At 34.9% G+C, this 16,621-nt stretch overlaps 1 protein-coding gene across 2 annotated transcripts in view; it reads right to left on the reverse strand.

The window, feature by feature from the left end:
- The window catches only part of LOC108360281 (insulin-like), a 21,053-nt gene extending 7,755 nt beyond the window's left edge, over window positions 1–13,298 (reverse strand). The window contains exon 1 of one of the 2 annotated variants that reach the window (XM_017612495.1): window positions 11,570–13,298. The gene's annotated coding sequence lies outside the window, so the exon portion shown is untranslated. The remainder of the gene's footprint in view (window positions 1–11,569) is intronic. The other variant, XM_017612494.1, reaches the window with a different exon arrangement.
- Window positions 13,299–16,621: the final 3,323 nt, after the last annotated feature.

Genomic DNA, 16,621 nt, shown 5'->3' on the forward strand with positions numbered 1-16,621 from the left:
ATCTTAACTTAAAAACTTACTCCACCTGAGCTCACCACACATTAATTCACCACACTTTAACTCCCCACACCTAAATTCACCACACCTCAACTCGCCACACCTTAACCCCCGCACCTAAATCCACCACCCTTAATTCACCACACTTCAACTCTCTCACCACACCTTAACTCACTCAACTCACACCTCAATTCACCACACCTTAATTCACCACACCTCAACTTTCTCACCATAACTTAACTCACCACACCTGAATCCACCGCACCTAAATTCACCACACCGTAACTCCTACACCCAATTCCACCACACCGCAGCTCACCACACCCAATTTCACCACATGACATGATATCACTTGATGTGGCATCAAAGGCAACATCATTTGGCATAAAATGAACCAAAATAAATAAGATTTAGATAGAGGTGAAAAAAGGGATAAAAAGGAAATACAACTGAAGAGTGTGCGATGTTATATTGTGGTGTGTTATGCTTCATATGTTATGTTATTTATTCTTATGTTATGGTTATGTTATGTTATGCCAAGTACTAAGCTAAACTCCCCTCCACTTAACCCATTCCAACTAATGTTATTTTAGCTCATTCAACTTACATAAACTATCCTTAATTTTATCGGTTGAATTTCAACCGCTGGGCGAACACTAGTTGCATTAATTGGATTGAGAACCAGAGCTTCAGGCATAGGAGGAGTTCTGGCTTGTGGTTCAACAATTCAGCCAGAAGCTGACATAGATGCGCCCATGGTTGCTATGCCCGACAGCTCCGCATACCTTTGTGGATCCATTGCCATAGCGACCGCTTACTCTGCTGCTATAATCGCAAATACATCAGAATCCATAATTTTCCTCAAAATATGTAAAATTAACCAATGTTACAATAAACACGCATATGATGAGTTTTTTTTAATTCCTTTCCACTTTGTTTTCTTTCCTTCATTCAGCTATCTTCGAAAAACAACTGATAGCTGGCAATGCTGCACATGTGTCCGCAAGGGTAGCTACGAATTACGAATTACGAAAATTCGGGTTCTAGAATAAGGGGGTAAATGTGCAATTTATGAGATTATAGCAATATGGCTCGCTATAAAACTTTGTGGAAAACGTAACAATATGTGCAATCCCGTATTCCTCGGACTAAAACTAGTAAAACTGTCAAAAAATAAAAATTGAAATGTACGGGACCGCCCTCTAATAAAAAATTTTAACTTCTCTCAACTTCAACATACCCCCCAAATTTTGGTTGTACATTTTTGCTTATTTTGTATGTAAACACACTCAGCTCACAGATGTAAATAACCAAAAATACTTTCAAATTCATTAGAATCCACTTAAACAAGTAATTAAATACTTTCCAACATGAATTAGCAGAGTGCACTTTTCGTTTGTTTACATTTTGGTTGCCAAACAAACTGCAGCTGATCGTAAAATAAATACCAGAATTTACCAGCAGAAAATCTTCGAACTAAAAGTGGTAACTTCTGACAGAGAGAGGACTTTATTTACTCTCTTTTTTCCTCTCAATAGTCAGAGAACCGAGCACGGGATCGATTTCCAGTAAAATCGGACTGATTTTGACTATTTCTGACTTTCTGACTAGTCCAGACTCGTACGGGATCGCAACTAATAAGTACAAAGTATATATCAATACTTTAAATTTTGCATTTATGTATATGCATGCATAAACTCGCTTTTAGGGTTTGTATACCAAATTAGGGGTTCCCAAGATGACACAGATCGGAGGTAAAAGCTCCGGTTAAATACAACGACTGCTTTATCGATCACATGTTATATGAATGATGTCGAAATCGTCGATAATAATGTAATAATGGGAGGCCGTTTCACCATCTTTGGTTAACACTAATCTCCAGTTAAACATCGTTACCGAGGTTATCGACACAATGTTATACGCGTGGAGTCAGTCATTCTTTCCTGCTAATTTTTCATACAAAAAATCTTTGGGCATTTTCATATGACTACTTATTACTTCTTTATTAATCCATAGATTTTCTTCATTATCAACTTGATTGTTTTGTAAGAACAGTCTCTAACTCAGCCTTGAATGTACTAAACGTGCGCTCGAGTGAGTTGATACAAGTGGCGCCCAATTTAAATATGGACCGTTTGAACCTTTTATATCAGATATGGGCAAAGTGGCTCCCAGGAGCCTTTTGCACTTAGGAGCCGGCGTGGCACATTTAGGTGGTAGATGAGGGGTAACACCAAGAGCCAGTATGAAGGGGGAAGAAGAGCATATTCAAATTTCTTGTATCATCAGGAATAAAGGCTTTTCCCCCGCTATAATCACTTTTTTAAAGGTACAAAAAGGCAACATCAAAAACGATACATGGAATCAGGGAAAGCTAAATCGCGGAAATTCTTAATCGAATATACTCTGTGGCGCTATTCATAGTCATATTTAGTTCAAAACTAAGTCGAAACTATCCTAAGTTACAACTAAAGCTATTCATAGTCGCCTTAGTTCGACTTTTCTTGCTAAGTACCAACTTAAAACTTAGTTTCGGCTGCAACTGCATTAAGTCGTAACTAGGAAGAAGTATTTTATTAAATTAAAGGGAAAAAAGACGATGTATGTAAAAAAGGCTGTTCCTTTAGAAAAAAAAGCTACCAATGAAGAAAGTCGATGGATTAATAAGAAAATAATGATTGGTCAAATGAAAATGTTCAAGGACTCATACGCCAAGTACATCGAAAACAAGAGGTGTCAGAAATGATGAAAACTGTCAACAAAAATCTCATATCGGTACGTTTACAAAGCATTCAAAAAGTAAAAATTAAAATTAATTTTAATACGAAAAATACAGGGATGGAAAATAATCATTATTTTTTAAATTTTAACCAAAAAAATCAACAAATTGTAATTTCTGTCGTATCCTTTTCAGATGTAGTGACACTCTAATAAAAGGAATAAGTCCCAAAATTTTCAGGTCAAAATTTCAGTAAGTTACGTCTGTATGGCCTTTTAAATTTTATAAATAATCATTATATTTAAGTGGAAAAATAAAACTCAATAGCAGTTATTATCTCTGAGCGAAAAAATAAATTTCATAAAATAATCATTATTTGTGATCGAAAAAATAAAAATCAGTAATAATTATTATTTTTGAGCGAAAAAATAAAAATCATAAAATAAGGATTAAATGCTGGTTTAAATTATTTTACTCATAATGATTACCGTCCCGGGAAAAATAATGCGGTTATTTAACTACTGCCGGCGAGGAGACATCTCTCTAGCGTTGCTAATTGTAGTTCGTTGATATCTACCGACGAGGTTGATGTCTAGACTAGGTTTTATAGAAACTTTATTATAGTAAAAGTGTCTGGACAAACAGGAAAGCAAATTGCCAATTGCAATTTCTTGGAGAAATATGACACACTTACCTGAATTTGGTGTATCCATTGGAAAATATTATGTAGAATTGTCGAGGCGCCTCAATAGAAAATACATATAACTTGTATACTATTGGTTTATTTACTCCATATAATATATATTTTTTCTTTTAATAAGAGAAAAGTGCATTTTTTGGAACAACTAATGTGTTACGGAGTCTAAAGAAAAAATATTTGAATTTGACACTTCACCAAAATCATAACCTTACCGTTTCGGACCTCTGTGCGGCGATCCCCCGGGGAGGGAAGGTGCAAACGGGAAAGTCCCGATTTCACTGTCCCACTTGAGGCTAGCGTGCTATTACAACGTCCCAAAAAAAACATTAATATTTCTGGCATAAGAGGGACGACTTGTAAATTCAAAACTTTAAAGCCGTTTTATTTCGAGTTTTGCATTTTTGAGTAAATGAGCGATATGTATGTACAATATATTGAGGATAAATTCTGTGGAAATTTGACAAAACAACTACCAAATATCATATGTCGGCAATAAATTTTATTTAAAAGAAAGCATTCAGTTGTTGAAAACAGAGACATTTAAAAGGTTGTGAATAGCGAAAAAATATTTTAATATTATCTAATATTTCCTTCGAATTAATACTTTTTTCTCTTTGATGGTAAAATATGTTTTGTCGACATGTGAAAGATAGACGTAAGTTGTTTTCCACAGAATTATAATCTTATTTGAACAGCACTTGGAGAATATTTACTTTGAAAAATTTGGACAGAATTTTCATAAAATTACATGGAATAAATACAATTTTTCAAGATTTTTTTTTATAATTGACACAGATTTTGAGTTTTCCAGAATTGGGAGCTTCTTCCGGCTCTTCAGAAGTGTTCGTGTTCCAATTTTCCTTGGGAAATGACCGTTCTATTCATACTGAATTTTAATTGCCTTGTTTATACCGGCAAAAGAAGCTCTTTGACCCAGTTCGCTGTAATTCGAAACGTATGCATAAATCAAATTTCAATATACTTTGAAACTCATAAGTGTAATTACTAAAATTTGTTTTCGATTTTATGTCTCAGATCGGTTAGAAAATACGTATAGACTAAGGATGCCAATCCCGGGATCCCGGGATCTCGGTGTTTTTGACGTCCCGAAAAATTTGAAATATTTAATTGATAGTAAGAACTTATTTAAGAATTTGAATTATGATTTTAGTAAAATGCCCTTTTGACTACAATTAACAAAAAGTTTGAAACTGTACTTTTAAAATTGCAGCCTGAGCTTTTTTTGAAGAAGATTTAAATAAATGTACTCATAGCGCCGCTAATGTAAACGAAACAGAAAGTTTTAAGGAAAAGTTACATAACTTTTTAAATCAATCAACTCCAACTTACAGTAACAGTTACAACTTTTATTAAAAAGATCGCTGTTTAACAATTATTTTTTGACTTTTATTTCATTACTCTTTAAATAACCGTTATTTCTGACTTTTATTTTATAAATCAAAATTAACAATTATTTTTGAATTTTATTTCATAAATCGAAAATAACAATAAATTTTTGATTTTTATCTAAATAATCTGAACATTACAGTTACCGAAGACTTTTATTTAAAAAAGGCATAAATAAAAATCAGTCACTGACAGTTATTTTTTAAATAACAGGCTAACCTAATATTCACGCACGCCGCCAATTTATTGTCAAAAATTTCTCATGCACATGCAACTTGTATTAGATCAACCGAAATTGAACGGCGTGCGTATGAAGCTAACTCAATTTCCAATTTTTGTTCTGCGTGACATATTGATTTGACGTTTCGCTCAATGAAATCAAATGCAAACGCATGCAAGTCAATTTCGGGTGACGCAAAAAAACAAATTCGACGGCATGCGTACCAAAACGCAAGCCGCGAATATTAGGTTAGCCTGTAATACTTATAAAAGTCATTTGTATAAGTCGTAGTAAACTTGTGTTTCCCAACACCTTAACTGCGAAAAATGTGAATGACTTTTATACGAATGATTTAAAAAATAAAAGTCGGTGACTGATTTATATTGATGGCTTTTAAAAGTAAGTCAGTGACTGATTTTGTTGTTATCTAAGACATATCACAATAAGTTTGGTAAAGTATTAGATCTTGTTTATATTGATGATGCATCTAAGTCCGTTGTAAATAAGTGTGATCCATTCGTTTTGCCCGAAGATATCTGCCACCCTGCTATGGAGGTATCTTACGAAGTTATAAGTGATGGTCAAAATTGCAGTACCCAAACATACGACCCAAATATTCGCTTTGATTTTTCGAAAGCCAACTTTAAAATGCTTAACAAAGAACTGTCTAAATTGTCGTAGCCTGCATTTAAAGAAAATATTGAACAAAGCGTTGCACTTTTTAACTTTACTTTACATAAATTATTTGAAAAGCATGTGCCTAAACGCATGTATGTTCCTGAAGAACAAACAGAGTTATGCTTCACTAAATAAGTGACAAATTTGAAAAACAGAAAGTCGCGTTATTTTAGATTACACAAAAAACCGGTTTACACTCATACTATGTAAAATACTCACTTTTGCGTCATAAGTTTTTTGAATTAAACAAAAAGTGTTATAAAGCTTACTTGTGTAAAATCAAACGGCGTATAATATATAACCCCAAATCATTTTATGACTTCGTAAACTCCAAGCGAAATGTACGTGGGTTTCCTTCCGCCATGAAGTATCAAAATACCGTCTCTAGTGATAATCAAACAATTTCTAACATGTTCGCTCAGTTTTTTAAATCCAATTATTCCATTAACTCACATGCTAACATTGACTATCCTTTTAAACTATGTCCAATGAACTCAATAAATATCCCAGTAATATCTCCCGATGATGTAGTAGTTTATCTGAAATCCTTAAAGCAGTCCTTCAGTTATGGTCCTGACCAGATCCCTACTTGTATTCTTATAAATTGTTCTGATTATCTCTATGAGCCGTTAACAGCGTTATTTAATTTATCTCTTAAAGAGGGCGTTTTTCCAACTATATGGAAGGAATCGTTCATAACCCCGTTACATAAAAGCGGTAGCAGATCTTCAGTGGAGAACTACCGGGGAATAGCTAAGCTTTCTGCAATTCCTAAATTATTTGAAGCAATTATAACAAATCAGTTGACGCATTCTATCTCTTCTAGCATTTCATATAGTCAACATGGATTTTGCAAGGGCAAATCAACTTCTACAAATTTACTCGAATTAACATCCTATATCTCAAAAGCATTTAGTGAAAGCAAAACTGTTGATGTTATATATACTGACTTCAGTAAAGCATTTGACAAAGTGTGCCACTCGTTGCTCATCTACAAACTTGATCTTCTTGGTCTTCCACCTAATTTTCTACGTTGGATCTCTTCATACCTCTATGATATATCACAAAGGATAATGTTTAAAAATACTATCTCTGACGTCATTGATGTTACTTCAGGAGTCCCTCAAGGTAGCCACCTAGGCCCGGTTCTGTTCGTGCTTTTTAAAAACGATATTTCTACAGATATACAATTTTGCAAAATTTTAATATCGTACGTTTCAATTAAAGAAAGGTCTTTGCTACAATCAGACTTAGACAGCATGGCTTACTGGTGTCAAGTAAATCTTATGCCTCTATGCCTAAGAAATGTAAAGTAATGTGCTTCTCGCGAAGAGCTGTTCATCCCGCTTCTTATACAATAGGTAACTATAACCTGGAACAGGTATACAATTTTGTGGACCTTGGTATCACAATGGATCCTAAGCTTAATTTTNGTGGTAATAGTTGATTACCATTGGCCACAGTGCCTACCCACTACTTTTTGGTCCAATAAATATTTTTTTATATACATACATGCAAACATACTGGTCTCCCCTCTCACTGAGTTATTCACCTACTTTTTGCTTTAAGAAATTTCCGTTGGGATTCTCAATATAACCTTCCACCTTATACGAACCGATTAAAACTTATTAATCTTCCTACACTTTCCAGCCGCAGGTAAATGCTTGGTACAATTTTTATAGTTAAATTACTAACAGGCTCAATTTCAAGTCCGCTTCTTCTTGCCGAAGTTAGCCTTACTGTTCCCTCCCGGGTGTCAATACACTTTTGCTCCCTGTTTCTGAAAGCTTGTAAAACTAATTCTGAATTGCACGACCCACTCTGTCGCTTATGCCAGGATTTTAACTCTCATTCCAGCACGTTTGATATATCAGAGCCGCTTTTCAGCATTAAGAAATCGATACTGTCCTCTCTCAATAAATGCATCATTAAAATAAAGACATAAAATCGGCTGATGAATTTAGTTCTGTAGCTGAACAGTTTTAGATCTCGACACTTAACAAACTCCTGCCTATCTTGACTTGGCGCAAAAATTGATAATACTGGTTCCGCACGTCATGCGGACTGCGCCCATCGTGCGGATGGGCGGGAATGGAGGGTAAAAAGCGTTGGGATTATTATTATTGTTATATAATATAAAAGTCAGAAATAATTGTTATTTTGGATTTATAATATAAAAATCAAAAATAATTGTTATTTTTTTAATTTTGTACAAAAATTGCAAATAAAAATTTATTTTCGAATTTTATTCTCGGTGAAAAAAGAAATCGATTGGTATGTATCACTTAGTTGTAAAACATTTCCTTCATAGAAAAATTTTCCATGACCGTCTTAATCAATAACTGTTATGTTCGGTCCCTGCTTATAGTTTATCCGAAGTGCTGATAAAAGAAGTTCAAATATTTTGTAATGGAGGAGAGGGGGGTCATTATCGTTAAATCGCTTATGACTACCTTTTGGCAGTTCAGCATAAAAGTGTTGAGGCCGAAAGATGTTTTTAATCAGCAGGTTTTTGTATGCAATAACTTCAGGGGAAGATTAGAAGACTCCGCGTTGAATGCTTTGCTGCTCTAATGTACACATTTTAAATACAATAATAAACCGGCAAAAAAAGGGGGTGTGTGTTTGTAACCAGACCCACCAACCAACATGTATTTCAACCCACTGAATCCGAATCTGAAGTCCGCTTGACTCGTACACCATCAAAATGTTAAGTAAATTGCGAAAAAAACTACAAACAATTCGCCATTTCTTTATGGAGTAGAATAAACATGTTTTGTTATTTTTTTTTATTAATCATTACTATTTGTATCTAAATTTTGAAATTTGTAATCTTAATTTTTAGAAAAATTTTTGGTATGCAGTAGCGTGGGCCGAAAATCCGCTTTTTTGTGCTTCTATTTCTAATAGCAAAAATATGGTTGATTATGCTCTGAAAAAAAAAATCTGTGCGAAAGATGAAAAATGTTGGTCAATATCTTAAGTCGTTTTTTTTTCTTGAAAAAAAAAAAATTGCACCTGTATATGGCAACATTATAAGAGTCCCACATTTTAAAGATATAGCGTGCAATATTCATGTTAAGATGCTGAGAAAAGAACACGAAAACTTGACAGCTTTGGCGCAAGGCAGAATAAATGCAACATTATTTCGAGAAAAAGAAAAGTTATGTCTCCGGGATCACGATTTTACGCATATTTTGGCATTATTACTATAGACGCATCCTTCATTTAACGCGAAGTCAAAAAGTGCTAGTTTTCTTTAAGCTAGAATTGTTCTTATAATACATTTAAATAACTGTTCGCTTCCATTTCTTTAAACCGCGGAAAATATTCAGTAAATAATTTTCGAATAAAAACAGCAGATTTTTTTAACTTTTGAATGCGGTTTCATCGAGTGAGCCTTAAACACACAGGTATAAGCGCTTTAAAAAATATGTTTTGACTCAAATCGGCTTTTTGTTATCTTTTTATAATGAAGTTTGCTCGACAACCTTCTCTAAAGTCACTTTCATTCAACACCATTAAAATAACGTAGTACACATATACATTTTTGTGAATCCCCTTTAATATGTACATACGTACATACATAATATGTACGGCTGAGTGGAAGATCGACCAATATCAGCAGCCGATTCGAAAATGCCCTATCTCAGTAAACTTTTCAAGGACGCCCTACTTCAGAGTTTGGTTGGAGAACGTCCTATTTCAGAATTTGATTGAAGAACGCCCTATCTCAACTGAATATTTGAGATAGAGCGTTTTTGAACCGAATTTTGGAATTGAGCGTTCTTGAAAAGTTTTCTGAGATAGGGCGTTTTCGAATTGGCTGCCTAGATGGGGGGGAGGGGGTGAAATAACAAAAAACGGCAATAACGCAAAATTTGCTTTATTTCACTTTTAAATGGGAAATAATACCAAAATCTGAGTTTTTCTTTATTTCCGACAAAGGTTGGAAATAAAACAAATTTTGCCTTATTTCCCATTGCTTATTTATACTATGTATTTGTAAAAAAAACAGTTTACTGAAAGAAGGAAAAAGAACTTTGTTTATTCCAAAAATACAATTAAACCAAGGCACATTGAACAGGTAATATCAGTATAGCAGCTGATTTGATTTTTTTCAAATTATTTGTTCTCGAAAATGTTAAATATTTTTAATTTCTTCTCACAAAAATTCTAAATTGTTAAAATCTATTTGCATGTGAAACATTTTCCATACAAAACCAGCGATTAAATAGCAGCTTTTGGAAGGCTCGCCCAATTCAGCACCACAACCGCTGATTACAGGGCCTGGCACAGGATGGATCAATGCTTCGAGGAGCGAACCAATTTACTAAGAAAGAAAGTTGCAACAATTTTCATTTTTTCAATTTAAATTTTTTATCTTTTTCGTATTTCGCATGGCACGCTTTGATGTAGAAGAAAAAAAACAGAACAGTTTTTGGCACCTTCGATACCAGAAACAACAACAAAATACAGGCAAATGTTGTTTTTGCTCAAATGCTCTAAACCTGTTTGATAGGCCTTGAATTAAACAAAAAATGTCATATAATTCATATGAAGAAAGTAATATTCACAAAATATTTTTACTTATGAAAAGTCTGCCAAATTATAGGAAAAGCATAGTTTTTAAAAACTGCTCCGCATATTGGACATAGCGCTTTTGTACGAATTTTTTCTGCATGCTTTTTAATATGTTAAAAACATTGCTGGAAAACCTTAAAATGTTTGCATGGAACCATGTCGCAATAAACAGATGAAGTAATAAAACGGCTTTCTCGCTTTATTTTCTGACATTCGGCTGCCTTATAGTCACATTTTATAGGCAAATTTTCAAATAAAGCAGTGGCACCTGGTAAATTCCACTATGGGTGGGATGCATGCAATAACACCATACACAATAATTCCCATTACTTGGACATTAAGCAAAAGGACAAAGCAGTTTCAGAAGTGAACTAGTGTTATTTTATCAATTTTCATTTTTCTAAACGGTTATAATGCCACCAGTACATAATTGCGAAAGGAGTGGAGGGGCGGCGCGCGAACACGGACCGCCGCGACGCCGGGCACTTTCAAAATTGTATACTTACAAATCCGTCCATTTAACTTGTTCGTGTACTACTTTTTGTCAAATGTAACTGGGTGACTACCTACATACATATGTGCACTAGTTTGCTTTATTACTCAAATTGTTAAGTTTAAAAGTTGGTCTTATTGCTCAACGAGAAATGAAATAAAGCAAATTTGTGTTATTTCACATTCAATTGGGAAATAACACAAATTTGCATTATTGCCGTTTGTGTTATATCAGTATAGTTTTTCAATTGCTCTCTATCTCCGAATTGGGAGAAAAACGCTGCAATAACCACATGGAAGAAAAGTTCTGAACTAGAACGATGAATCCGTCTTTAGAATTTCCTTTTTATTTGTTGATGTTTCTTTTAGCAGTTTGCTTTTGAAAATTATACAAATTCTACCCACATTAATCGCAGCTAACTGGCCAATTATCTAGTTCTTTAGACTGATGACATTGACCGTAAAATGAATGTACATATAGTCATTGACATTAATTTAAACGCCGTCGGCGTTGAGCCAAATGGATATAACAAAAAAAATATATATGTAAAACAGGCAAGCGCCAAAAAGTGTTTACTACTAGCAGCGCGCATTTTTCGCCTCGTTTTTTATCTAAATACATAAATGAAAACTATGTATGTACATATATTCGAGTTTATTCAATTATGGCAATTATTTGGAGAAACACTTGTCGAATAAATAAATTTCAATTTCGTTTGCCAAAATAAAATAAAAATTGAGTACTAAAATTTGCAAGCATTGCAGTGTTTACTTACTTTTTGTTTTTGTTGTTGTTTGATTGCTGCGAATATGAGTGCTTAAGTTATTCCTAAACATTATTTGCCTGTAGACAAAATCACACAAATTGATGTCTTCTTTTTCGACTGCTGAAGGCTTCGTCGTATTTTTTGAAGTTTATTGAGCTCAGTTCTTTTTTTTTTTGTATTTCAGTTTTGCTGCACTGTTTTTGCTTTCTTTTTTAATAAATTTTTTTTTCTTAAATCACCTTTTCAGGAACTTTTTAATAGTTAAAATTTTAACGATATTAGCCAAATTTTTTGTAGAGTATACGATGTAATTGAAGATCATAAGTTGCACATCACTAGCAGTTGAAAAATATTTGAAATTTTTTGTTTTCTTGCAGGACGCTTTATCCTTTTATACAATTTTTATAAAATAAGTTTTGTAATTTAATTCCTTTTTCAGCGATAAGTTGCTTGACTGGCAGTATCACCACCGAAAAATACCAAACTTTATTTACGTAGTATGTCGTTGACTTTTTTGGCGGTATGGTGCGCAAATCGCACTGTTTCGGTGTGAGCTCAGCATCGCTCTGGTCGCAACGATCGTGAGTGTGGCGCTTTGGAGTCTTCTCTAGGTTACGATTTTCCACTATACTGCTACCGATGTTATTATTATTACTGCTATTGTTTTTGTTGCAGCCACTCGCATTTAAATTTACCCACATATGTAAGTACGTATGTAGATATGTCTGTTCAAATGCAGGGATCACTGCTGTTCGCTGCCCACTGCTGTTGATGGTGGTGCTGGTGTTTTATATCTTTGGTCTTGCTATATGACTGCACTTACATCGATTAACACCACAAATGACTATTTTTGGACTCGACCTGTTTTTTGCCTACGGCATAATCTACGCTAACCGCGGCGGCTATCTTTAGCAAACATCCAACAACTGCCTTAGCCACAGAGCGCAAGCGGTCGTTATTTCGAGCGTGGCTGGTGTTGCTTGACGTCCTACTGCTTGCAACTTTGTATTTGAATAACTTCTATAAGATGTATATTTATTATCGTAAGCCAGTGAATTCCTTGTCGTATAGTAGCGCTGCTGTCCGCGTTGTGCGCTATTTTTAGCCTGATCTGTGCTATAGTTAGACACGCGCGAAGTTAGAGCGTTCACTTACGCCGCAGGTGGGTATGACAACTGGGGCCAATTGGGCGCCTCAGCTGTTGTTGTAGTTTGTTGCTTGCTGTCGACTGTCCAGCGCTTGCTTATTGTACTGATGTTGCTGTTTTTGTAGTTGGGCTGTTTGGTATGTATGTGCATATGTATGTGCTACGAGCATGTAGCTTTTTTTTAATTTGATATATGGCTAACACCACTTACAAAGGCTAAAACACTGCGTTTTTCTGTTTTGTACACAAAAAATATATCTTTGGCGCAACTTTGTGTTTACAATTCTATATATAACGCTTGTGATTAGACGGTGGAATATTTGTTTGCTATGTCTTTTGTGGACAGGGAATGTTCGAACTTTAATGAATTTTTTTTATTTATTTTAATCTCTTGCCACTTGTACATATGTTTGTGTATTTATGTGCATATTTATGTAATTTTATTTGGTATTCAGTAAACGTGTAGTAATAGTTTAATGAGCTGGTTATAAATATATTCTTCCTCCCACTGATTTATTATTCACAATATAACATGCGTAGCGCGTGTTGCTCACCGTTTCACAGCCAAATTGTAAAAGAGCCTCGTAAGAACTGAGTTGCCGGCCACAGCTTCGTTGTTGCTGTCGATTCGTTACTCTTGGCTAATTATCATTTTAAAAGTACAATAAAATAAACAGTAAACAAAATTATGATAATAATCACGCTAGCCGTACATACAAGCGTTCATACAAAACAACTAATGCTACTGCTCAGCTACTTATTTCACTCAGTGTTACTACGGCGTGGCGGCTACTGGCTATCTGTTGTGTTTGCTATTTATGATTCTTCGCGGTTACAGATGTTGGAACAATGATTAAATTAATTGCTAGGCATGTTGCTGAGGCTTTGCGTATTTATTAGGATTTTAGTGTTTCAGTTCCAGACCTTTAAGTCCATTTGTGGAATGCCTGATTGAACTGACAGTTTTGTGTGTAACGGAAATGTTTTCGTTTAGATTAGGACCATTCCGCTGTTTAGTAGAAAATTTCCTTAAAGCATAAACAGACGGCAGCGTTGAACCGAATTAACTCGGGAATTAACTGCAGTTGATCCGGATTAAATCCAAGTTAGTCCGGATCAACGCTGCCGTCTGTTTGAGCTTTTAGATGTGTATCTTCCGTTTTTGGTGCAACCAGAAAGAGCATTCGATGAAAATGTGCAAACCCTCGCCAAGGTTTTGAAGGAATTGTTCCTCAAAAATCTGAGACGCATCCTTTGAGGCGCAGCTTCATTCTTACAGGTTCTATAGAAATCGATACCTCGGAGGCCGCTGTGGCTGAGTACTATCACTCGGTAAGTCCTGGGTTCATTCTTTGGCCCGAGCACCATATAAATTAGGAAAAGTTTTTCCAACAAATGACAAACCTCTGAGTCTATTTCTACCTTAAAAAAGTTTCTCGTAAACCATTTTTCATTTGTAGGCGGCGTAAAATTGTAGGTCTTTAAATTTGTGTTATAACATCAGGACACACACCACAAATTGCATAAATGATGAAGTTATAAAACAAAATCTCATATCGAAACAGTCATTTGTATGGGGGCTATTTGTTATAGTCGTTCGATTTTGCCGGTTCCGAAAAATGATTAATACATTATAAAAATACACCCGCTTACCAAATTTCAGTCGGATATCTCGAACACTGAGGGACCCGATTGCGTTCAAACAGACAGACATACCAACGGACAGACGGAGATGGCTAAATCCAAGGCGCATCTATACAAGGTGGTGTTAACAGAAAATCTGAGTTCATATTTTTGTCTTCAGTAGTACAGCAGAATGTCATTCAAGACGAAATGGTGTAACTTAAGCATGTCATCGAAACGAAATGACGAAAATTATCTGCTATTTTCTTTCGATTTGACATCCTGATGTACAATGGCAATGACAATAACAAATACACGGTATTTTTACTTACAAGTTTTTGAAGGGCTGGTTTTCAAGCCAGAAAACTCTTCAAGCGTACCTCGGAAGTGAGAGGAAAGTTGTTTGAAATTTAGTGTCACAAAAGAAAAGAAAGCAGTTGAGAAGAGAAGGCTGAAGAGATTCCAGCTAATTTTTCTCTAAGCAGTTATCACCACGGTCACGGGCCTAGGCTCGATCCCAGTTTCCGAGTAACATCAGAAAAGAAAAAGTGCAATCGCCGTTCAGAGTCGGCGTAAAACTGTAGGTGATCCCCCTTTGTGTGACAACAAACACTACCGGTAGGGATGTTCAAATAAGATCGGTGTTTCCAAAAATCGGTTTTTTTGAATTCGGTTAATGATATTTTTCAGTCCTTTTTTTAATTTAGGCGTAAATCGTTTTTTGCTTTTAAATCGAAAACCGAAAATTCGGTTTTTACATTCTCCAGCAATGGATCATTATATTACAATTCGTCGAGATAAGAATACCATTTTACGACGTACCACAAACTTCAAATTAACTACTCAGTTTTGGTTTGCTGATCTAGTAGCTAAGCATAATCGATTGTGAATATTCAAATTTCGTACAAAGTTTGAAACTTGGATTTATATGTCGTTTGTTAAAATATTACCCATATTTTAATAAAAAATGAAAGAAAAATATTTACCATGAAAATCAGCCCTTGGCTCGTTAACGCATAATTCTTTTGCAGAGAAATCGTTAATAATGTATTTCTTCTATACTAATTTGTATCTATACTAATTTGTATATTGAGAAAAGTCGTTTTTTTCTGTTCGCAAAGCTCGAGGTCGGCTGTACTGATTTTTTTGAAATTTCGGTTATTGGAGCTATTGGAAAAGAGGGCGTTGTACCTCCCATACGACCCGAATATTTCATACCGCATATTTCTGGAAGCGTTCATGGTAAAATTTTTGAACTTGGTACGGAAATATATGAAATCAATCACATACTCATGGAGAAAAAAATGTTGTTATACTGTATATCTCTGTTCTCTCTGTTCATGGTAGAGTACTGGAGCTTGGTATGGAGATATATGAAAACAATTGCATATACATGAACAAAAATTCGGACTAATTTTAAAGGAGGCGTGGAATATTCAAAACATGTATTGGAAACGGTAAAGGCAGTCCAATTGCCAGGTGATGCTGAGGTCAAGTTATTACTAAAAATCGTTAAGCGAGAAATGGGGCCGTAAATGTCAGACTAAATCGACCTGGTGCACCATTGAGTATATCGAACTCTCGTGTTTCACGAATGGCCCAATGGATGTGATTTGCCAATATTATTATACGTTAAAGCTTCATTTGAAGAAACCAGGGTAGAGTTGTCCAGTGGTAAATCTCAAATCACCACCTGTCGAAATACCTTAAAAGCCAGTTTCATGAAAGCAATTTAATGAAAATTTATTTTTTCAATTGAATTTAATATAGAAGCTGACAGAAAAAAACATTTTTCACTTAAATTACTCTCGCGAAACTAGCTTTTAAGGTATTTCATCTCAGTCTATATATGTATATTGTATTTCTGTTGAACAAGGATACGGATTCATTTTGAAATTTCCACCAATTATAAGATAAAGTTTCTAGGGCACATTCACTATAGATCCGGATCAGTGTTGCCACCAGCGAACTTCTCATGCACATAACACTTTCGTTCAGTTATTTAAGGCGACAAACGACCACCGAACCATAGCCTTAATCGATGATGTGCCAGTCCAAATCGTAAATGTGGATTGTTGGAGAAACTGTTGGACCAAAATGTTTAAATTAAAAATAAAATTTTGGGCGGGACGAAGTTCGCCGGGTCTGCTAGTATCTATATATTAATACGCTAACGAAATCCCGTACAAATCTATTCATCCCTACTGCTCCTATGTTTCTCAACCAATTTTAATGATTCTTCTTTGCTCGAAAGGTATTTCAAAGGGGAGGTGCGCATTCTGTATGT

Source organism: Rhagoletis zephyria, unplaced genomic scaffold, assembly GCF_001687245.7.
Source record: "Rhagoletis zephyria isolate East Lansing unplaced genomic scaffold, Rhagoletis_zephyria_1.1 Rzeph_scaffold_00551, whole genome shotgun sequence".
Lineage (NCBI taxonomy): Eukaryota > Metazoa > Arthropoda > Insecta > Diptera > Tephritidae > Rhagoletis > Rhagoletis zephyria.